Here is a 9644-nt window from a genome sequence, read left to right as displayed (position 1 = left end):
GTTTCCCTTGGAATTTAAAGTTAGCAAAGGGATGAGGGAAAATTTTTGAGGAAATATAATGCTCAAGAGAACAACAAGAGTAAACAAAACCAGTTCTTTCGTGACATTTAGAACGAAGGGAGTGAAACTAAAACTACACTCAGGAAGGTCCAAGAAACAATAGTATGAATGCCCTTAGAGAGAGAGAGAGAGAGAGTCTACGTATCAGTCTCAGGGACAGCAGAAAAGACAGGAAATTGACGAGGATATTCAATGAAAATGGATGACTACGAACAAAACATATGATATGAACAAATAGAAAAACATAAAATAAATAAGACCAAAAAAAAAGTTTTTCCAATAGATTTGACCTTCCAGTGTCAAGCCCCTTCAGACCTGAAGTCCGTCGGTTTCGTTTCCTCAAGAGAGGAGCTCCAGCAAGGGGCCAAGAGGGACGCCACAAAGATCGTCAAGTCATGCCTGCAGGGAACCGCGTGACGTCACAGACAACCTTCGATCCAAACTTAGTTACTTCAAGGAGCATTCCGGCGACTTTCGAGAGCATTCAAGTAATTCCGGACATTCCAGAGACTTAGAGGGGTATCTAATATGTCTAATCATGTGGGTGAATTTCAGGAGCATTCCATTAGTCTTATTATTATTACTCAGAAGATGAAATCTATGCATATGGAGCAAGTCCACCAAAGGGGCCATTGACTTGAAATTTTTAAGCTTCTAAAAAATATTAAGGTGTTCATTCGGAAGACGTAAGACGAGGTAAATGCAAAACGGGAAAGAAAATATAAACTAATAAATAGATAAACAGATAAAAAAAAGTATTCAAATGCAAGGAGAATAATACTAGGGTATTAATGCATTGTATCCTCGCTTGAACTTCTGAAGAGGTTCCAACCACACGACATCCTCAGTCTCTCTCGAGAGTTCACAGAAGCAGGATGTATGTTCCGTCTCTCCCTCAGGACAGGTGGAATATACATCCTGCTTACGTGAACTCTCGAGAGAGACTGAGTTTCCAGCCGTGTGATAGGCTGATCAACAGCTAATCAGGAGCGTCGTAAGGGACTGGCCTAGACGTCAAATGCACGGTTGATGTGAATCTACTATGGGGGGAGGGGCATGGGGAGGGGCATACCTGATGCTGCAGCGACTGCTCGGGAGAGTAGCCCATGTTGACGTTGGAGACGCCCATCGTCATGTTCATGGAGACGTTGACGCTCATGGCGGGGAAGACGTGGGGCGGGGGAGGAGGAGGCCCTGATGAGGCGTACGACGAAGGATCCTGGTACCCGCTCGTCGTGTAGCAGCCGCCTGCGCCCATGCCGCCCATCATGCTTGGTAATGTCTGACGGCGGTTGGCGGAGGGGGGAGAGACAGAGAGAGAGAGAGAGAGGGAGAGAGAAGGCGCGGTGAGGCGCGACTGTTAGATTCCGAAGGAAAATAGGATTTGCTCTTATTGACCTTAGTTTTAGCAGAGAATTATTATTATTGTCATGTTGCCTAATTAGATCATTACATAATTGTTTGTTTGTATAATTGTTCATTTATTAATCGATAAGTACGCATTTTTTTCTACTTTTTATAATTAATGATCTAATAAATTAATGGAGGTAAGAGGTACTGAATTTATCTATTTTTATGTAGAGATTGAAATTATTATATATATATATATATATATATATAGATATATATATATATAATAGTATATATCATTATATATACTTATCTATATATATATATATCATATATTATATATCTATATATATATACTATATGTATATATATATATATATATATATATATATATATATATATATATATATATATATATAACATACGTACATATACGTAATACAATTATTAAACATTAAACGCAGCTCTGATATTTAACAGCTATAAAAAAAATGCAGGTATTTTTTTTCATGGAACATAAAGAGGTTTAACAAAACTGCACAAACTAATTTTTTTATAATGAAAATCAGAAGTGGAAAAATGTCGAGTATGACAATTTTTTATTTTTTTTTTATTTTGCTGTATATTATATTGTATTGGATAGAATTGTAGACTATTGTTATCTATCAAACTGTATTGTGTTGCTGAAAACTATTCCATCGTATTGCATCGTATTGCATTACCTTGTATATTATTTTACTGTATAAAATCTATTGCATACAATAAATAATTCATACGATACACTTGTGTCGTATAGTGAATTATCATCTTTTGGTGATATCGTATTGAACTGTATCGTCATTCATTATCTTTGCGCCCTTTCTATTGTATTTTGTGATGTAGTAGACTTAATTGCACTTATTTAAAAAAGACAGTATTACTAACAAATAATAATAAATAATGTTCTCTATTTTCATGCCAATGTATTGTTTGCTACAGTGATTTTGCACTATACTGCACTATATTTCTATACATAGTGCACTGCATCGTATCAGACGACGTCATGTTGAAGCGTGTTGTATTCCTGTGCATGTTGCAACATATATCAACATCACTGCATTGAATTTCAAATTGATAAATCAAAAATGTAAATTTACCTACCTCGGCATCAAGTGAAAAAGTAATTTAAACAAAAACAAAATATGTATTAAAATGAATACAGATCAAAAGGAAAGTTTTGGCTCTACGTTTACCGTTGCTTTACATCTAAAACACTGCAAAGTGGGCTCAGTGTAGCAAAGAACGAGGTACTTGGGAGAGGCTACGTTCTATTGGAAGGATTCTTAGACAGTAACAAAAATGGGATGAGACAGGAAGATGGCGCCCCTTGAAATTTGTTTAATTCTATTCAGTCACATTCAAGGGCATCTTTCCTCTCTCTCTCTCTCTCTCTCTCTCTCTCTCTCTCTCTCCCCTCTCAATCTCTCTTTCTCTCTTTTTCTCTTTCTCTCTCCCTCGCTTTCTCTTTCTCACCTCTCTCTCTCCCTCTCCTCTCTCTCTCTCTCTCTCTCTCTCTCTCTCCCCACCCCTTCTCTCTCTCTCCCTCCCACTCTCTCTCTCTCTCTCTCTCTCTCTCTCTCTTACGAACACTAAGAATTGTTCAGACAGTACTTTTGCCAACACCTGAATCTAAGGACTTGCCCACACTCAAACATACCCTCATAGAAATGCCCATTCATCTTTTGGGAACACTCATGAATACCCAACCTTACTGTTAGAACCAGCTAGAAACAAAAATAGATAAAATGAATGAAAACAGAAAGATTAATATTACTAGTACCCAGGCCTTTCGTGTACATTTAGCATACACATCTTCAGGGTACAATGAAGAATGAAAGTTATGTCAAACGTACGCGAAAGAGCTGTATACCGATACCATTCCTTGCTTCCTGCTGCTGGCTCTTACAATAGGGAATGTTTATTGACATCTTCAGGGTATATAAAGCACATACGCCTGTCTCAAAGAAATAGGAAAAAAAAAAGCTATGCATGCAAGAGAAGTCTTCGGTAAAGTGATGACAGGGCAGAGTAGTTGCCATCCTAGCCATAAGCTACAGGTCAGTTACTTGATTACATTTGCGTTACTTTTACGTTACTTTTACTCTTCTCTAGGCCGTCAGTAGCCCGGTGTGCAAATTGCGCGCCTGCGCAACTAAAGCTACGGTTTCTCTTCGGTCTCTCCTAAAGGGTTTCTGCTTGCTACTTAGAGGAACGTCGTTCGTGTAGGCAAAAAGAGTCACTCGGAATGTGAGCGTCTGGAGGTCTGTTTGAATTCACTGTCGTCTTTGGTGCTAGATTTGATGAGCAAAATTATTGGTCAGAATAACTTTACCTTGAATAAGATTGTGACAGTTTTGTCGAAAGAGCGGCTCCCTGTTTCTGTGGGGGGATTGTGACAAGAGTTTCAAAAGTTCTTCTTCTTCAAAGAATGAGGAGAAAAATAGCAAATTTATATGCATATAACAGCTGGAAAACAAGACTGGCATGCCTAGTTTCTCCAATCAAACAACAAGTGACAACAGTAAGGCTAAGGAAGAAGTTTGATATGAAATGGCTCACCAAATTGGACAAAAATGAAGTAGGCGAATTTCATAATTTCATCTCCTGAGTATATAAATTATACTTGTCTTGCTGTTTCTCTTTATTTTTTTTTTATTTACTTGTCACTTCCTTCTACGCAGTGTCTTTGTTTATGCTTTATTCCTCATTTCTCTTTCGTTACACATGATGTCATTTTCTAGCTAGCCAAGTCCAAGGGATATGTCCAAGACTTAACTTTTTCTCAACATTTCATTCTCACAGAATTGGTTAAACCTGAAGTATTTCTTTTTTATTGGTATTATAATGGAAGTGGTTTAAAACACGGTTTTCACCGCAAGAAGAACGAGAGAGAGAGAGAGAGAGAGAGAGAGAGAGAGAGAGAGAGAGAGAGAATGACCCAGCTGTAAACAGGAAGCCAAACAAAAGCTGTGTTAAACCTTGGACATATTCTATGGTGCTTTTATCAAGAGCCCGAGAAGAGAAAACAGAAAAAAACGAACTATTCCTCTTCAAATGACTGAAGACGAAGCCGCCCTTCTTTTCTGTTTTCATCCTCCCGGAAGCTTTTTAGCAATATTGTTGGAGTGAACGACTGAACGACTACATTACGTTACAGTGGGGCCAAAAAATAATTCCTAGTTGAGAGCATTCAGAGGGTCTCGAATCAAGTCTTGTCATCCGAAAGCAGTCGCTCATTTCCTTCGACAGGCACGTGAAGCACCTTCCCAGAGGCCAAACGTGCTGTCACGAGGACTTTGAGGGCCGTATTTGTACACTACCACCTTCCTTCTTCGATGAAGAGGGCGCTCGTGAAATCATTATGCGGGAGGGTTGGTACGCCGGAGGTGATAAACAAACCGTGGGCGGACGATTCCGTGTCGACAATTCAGCACATGATAATTCAGCTTAGAGACAATTCAGCTTAGAGGCGATTCAGCACAAGGACTATTCAGCGCAAAGACAATTTGCGAAATAAAGCTAAAGCATGGAAAATTAAGACAAGTGATCAAATTAGCTTTTATTTGTAAATTATTTTTGAAATTCAAAAAATGAAATACGATATTTATTGAAATAAGATATTGAAATTATACTAATTTATTTCTGATTTGGCGACAGAAAACAAAACTAACTACTTGCAGTTAAGAATATTGGTAATAATCTAAGATTGTTTACACTCTCAACCATCGAACAATTGACGGTTGTTATTTATGCTATAACAAAAAGCGAATCATATTTACTGGTATTCTTCTAAACTCGGACTGGATGTATCTCGTTTTCTGGAGCGTAGTTTTTTTTTTACAAACATTCGCTAAAAAAAAAAAAAAACATAGAGTGGTAGTTTCTATCACTCATATGTTCTGTGAAAGATGTGGAATTTTTGAAATTGGAGCAAGACAACGCAGAGAAAAGGTAACTGAGAATCAGAGCTGGACACGACAATTCCAGAAAAAAAAATAAATTATCAGAGAACACCTAAGACAATAAAAACGCCAGTTAGTAAATATGGGAATCGAGCAAATGGAATACTTACAAAATATAAGCTACCTCGGGAATTGCAGAAATAAATTAGTATGAATATTTTTGTACAGGAATATTTTTATAGTATGTTATTTCAATAAATATTTTTGTCTACTTTTTCAAATTCATTGTTACAAATAAAACATTAATTTGATAAATGTTTTCTTCGTTTTCAATGTTTTTACTTTATTTTGCAAAATGTCTTTGTGCTGAATAGTCTTTGCCCTGAATCGTCATGCGCAGAATGGTCTATAAGCTGAATTGTCCTTCGCGGAATAGTCGGTGCTCCAAACAAACATCTCGTTCGCAGTCGGCAGATGGCTGTTCTGCTTCTATCCCAATTTATACCTATATACTTTATCACTCACACAATTGTTTTGTGCATTAATACAATAACTACAGCAGAGTCCAGCTGGCTTTACAGCTAAGCCCCGTCTACTGATTACGTCACGACCATTCCTTGAAGCTGATTGGTTGGAAATAGTTTCGACAAGTTCGTGAATCTGTGGTTCTTTTCATCTTCATTTATTATGCAATGGTTGTTTTGCCGAACTAAAATACGCTGTGCTGATTATAATATGATCGAAGAGGAGGTGAAAGACGACCCTGTTACAGCTGTGACGTTCTTAAACAACCGACAGCCAGGGACTTATGACCGTGAGGTCTTCTAAGTACAAAGACAGTCTTTTACGAAAATGCAATTTAGACCATTTGCATTGAAGAACTGAGAGAAAATAGACTACTAAAATATTTCATATGTGTTATATGTTCCAATACTTGCATTAGGTGTGCGGTTCTCTTTTAATTTTCAAAAATAAATAAATAATTTTCACCATCCCTTCATCATCGTCTTCGTCGCGAAGAATAATGCTTTGTGGCGCAATAATACCATTTTAGCCGCGAAGAGCTATACTTCGTCGAAGATGTCAGTTTAAAAATACGGCCCTTGAGCGTCGGGAACTTCACGATGCGCATCGCGGACGTTGAGAGACTCTCCAGGACGGCGCCGTCAGGAGTGTTTACGACCAGCATCAACTGGACAGCCACACAACCTTCGCGGTCAGTTGATGAGGGAAATGGCTTCTCCCTCCTGACGGCTGACAAGATTTGACGAGTGTCTCTTTGCAATGTGGGGATGTCTTTGATCTATATGTCTTTGATCTATATGTCTTTTACTGCAGCAGTAGGGTGTCTGTCTGACGGCGGCGGCTACTGACGGGGGTTGGGAAAGTTGAGGCGGCTACTCTGTTGATGTTTTGGGAGGCTCACTGTCACCACCTTACCTGCGTCTGCTGATAGGAGGAGTAAGGTGACATCGGGGGTGGGGGGGGCAGGAGTGGACCCCCCAGCGATCCACCGAGAGGACTAGAGTATCCCGACGACCCCATGGGAGGCAAAGGACCCCCGATGGAGCCCAAAGAGCTCCCGAAGGAGCCAATGGTGCCCCCCAGCGACGCCCCGAGACTCAGCGTGCCGCCCGAAACGCCCCCGAGGGAGGTGGGCAGGGAGGTGGAAGGGGGGGAGGAGGCCCCGATGGCATCCGGAAGTGCCACGGACTCGTCCAGCCCCGGGTGGGGAGGGAGATGGCCCCCCGGGTCGTTGGTGGTTGGGGGGGGGGAGGACGGGGGAGGGGGCAGGACGGGGCTCTGAGATGGAGGTGGAGTCTGGGGGAGGGGAGGGGAGGGGGCCACTAAGGGCGCCAGGGGCAGGTAGGTGGGGGTATGGGGGTACTGAGGGTAACGAGGAAGGGGAGTAGGGAGGGGGAGGGTGGAAGGGCGGGAGCGGGGGGGTGGGTAGGGGAGCAAGGGGGGCGTCAGGGGCGGCGGCGGAGGGGGCGGTGGGGGGGGAGGGGACTCGCCACCCACCTGATGCGGGTGGACAACTGCGTGCTTGAGGGAGAGCAGGACGTCGGCCATGTGGTCCCCTTTCTCCTTCCCCAGCATGCTGGTCACCTCCCTGCTGTTGGGGGGCCAAGGAAGAGCGGAAAGAAAACGAAATCATTAATAAAGCCAAACACAAACAATTATGATGGACTGATGCGTGATATTTTTTTTAACGTTTCATTCAACATTTATGGTATATTTCGAATATTTCTTTATTTCTTTTAATTTTTGTAGATATATATATATATACGTATATACATATACATATATGTATTTATATGTATACACACAATCCTGGGTCATTCAGCAAATGCGGATTCATCTTTATATTGCAATTAACCAATTAAGATCTAATACAAACGAATTCATGGCCGGATCTTAAATTCTTGAATTCCAACTAATCTATGAAAGAATTCGAATTAAAATTTGAATTTGAAGTCAGTCAATGACAAAGTTGAGAGATCAGCCATTAATAAAATGAAGCAAGCGAAAAAAGTTAAAATACCAATGAAAAACAAATGTATCGAAGATGGAGTCAAAATATTTTGATAAGTGTACAAACTGATAAAAACAAAATCAATTCTGCTTTGGGAAAGACAGATTAACCTTATCCTATAATCAACAATGGTCAGTCACTTACAGAAATTAATAAAGAAATCGTGTACGATTGGATCTTTCCTAGATAGTAGTGACCCCCAAAAGGGTTTTCGGGGGTCGTTAGGACTTATATTTCTTATGGGGGGAGGGAGGGTCATTTTCTTCATCATATTCACATTTCTTCATGATATTCACAGTCTTTTGTTTATGTTCTTTACATTCATCCCCAAAATGGACTTGTACTAAACACTATCTAGGAAAGATCCAAGCCATTCTATATAATCAACATTTTCCCCTACATACGGCTATTTGCTACTTCACCAAATATAAGCTAAATAGGCACTACAGGTTATTGAGCCAATATCCTATAGATTTCTGCTACAGAGAAGCCAGTCCTTCACCAGATATCCTTCCGACAGCGCTCAATGTCATAGGATCCTGCAAAGCTACAGTTCGACCTCATGTCTACTCTGAGCGTAACCTACGTGGTCTTCTATATTTCTACAGTATGAAAAATGTACTCATTTGTCATAATATACTGCTTATTTCTAAGCATCGATATTTAAACCTTCACACAAATATACGTGTATATATATATATATATATATATATATATAAATATATATAATCGTATATATATATGTGGATATATATAACGTAATATATATGTATATATCATATATTTATAATATATTATATAATTAATATATATATCTATGTATATATCTATTTATAAAATATATATTATTATATTATATATATGTATAAATATATAATATATAACTGAGATATCTCTCATACACAGATATTTGTATCCATTTTCTATAATATCTTAGTACTACTACAGGGGTCATCAAACAAACAAGAAGATGTGAGATACATGAAACCAGAGAGGGGTCAGATTTTATTCAAACTGTGCAGTCGTTACCGTGAGCAAAGCAAAGGTAAATCAATATATACTACGAAGGGAAGCATCGCTAAAAAAAGTTCGGTTAGTATAGAGCGTTACAAAGTACTTTGCGGCGCCAAGGAAGCATCGGTTAGTCAAAGCATTGTTATTCATCTCGAAGCCGCTGCTGTTTCCTCCAGGGAAACACTACTATTACAAGCTCTGGCGTCCCCCAACTGGAGAACCACTACTCAGTCCTTCTTCTTCTTCTCCTCCTCCTCCTCCTCCGAAGCTCCTTACTTGTAGGGAGCGTGCGGAGAGAGCGTCACGAAGTTCGGCAGGGGCTCCAGGTCGAAGAGCGGCGGGAATGCCGAGCCCATCGAGGGCGGCGGGATGGACGTGGGCGTGGAGGATGTGTAAAGGCTGTCATGGGCGTCCGTGGGCGTTCGGGCGGGCGTGAACTCCGACGGCGGCGGCTCGGGAGAGCCGCGCGTCGGCGGGTAAGCCGGCGGCGGGTGTAGAGGCGGGCTGGGCGCCGTCAGCGGCTTGAGGGCCGTCAGGACCGGCGCCTGGCCGCAGGTGGGGGACAAAGGGCGCCAGCAGTCGGCGTAGGCGGGGTTGTTAGGGACGTAGCAGCTGTCCATCACGGCGGATTTGCTGGATGAACACCTCTTTCTCTCTCTCTCTCACCTGACGGCGAAATGGATATCCTATATAGTAGACCTATAGACCTATATTAGTACGAGCATCGCTGAATCGTCAGATAA

The 9644-nt window shown here is 40.8% G+C and overlaps 1 pseudogene; it reads right to left on the bottom strand.

The window, feature by feature from the left end:
* The window catches only part of LOC135205366 (protein glass-like), a 111788-nt pseudogene that overhangs the window by 85130 nt on the left and 17014 nt on the right, over positions 1-9644 (bottom strand).

The sequence above is a fragment of the Macrobrachium nipponense genome, chromosome 49 (genome assembly GCF_015104395.2).
Source record: "Macrobrachium nipponense isolate FS-2020 chromosome 49, ASM1510439v2, whole genome shotgun sequence".
In the NCBI taxonomy this organism is placed as follows: domain Eukaryota; kingdom Metazoa; phylum Arthropoda; class Malacostraca; order Decapoda; family Palaemonidae; genus Macrobrachium; species Macrobrachium nipponense.
The sequence above is the reverse complement of the archived record's forward strand: the minus strand, read 5'-3'. Positions and strand labels throughout refer to the sequence as shown.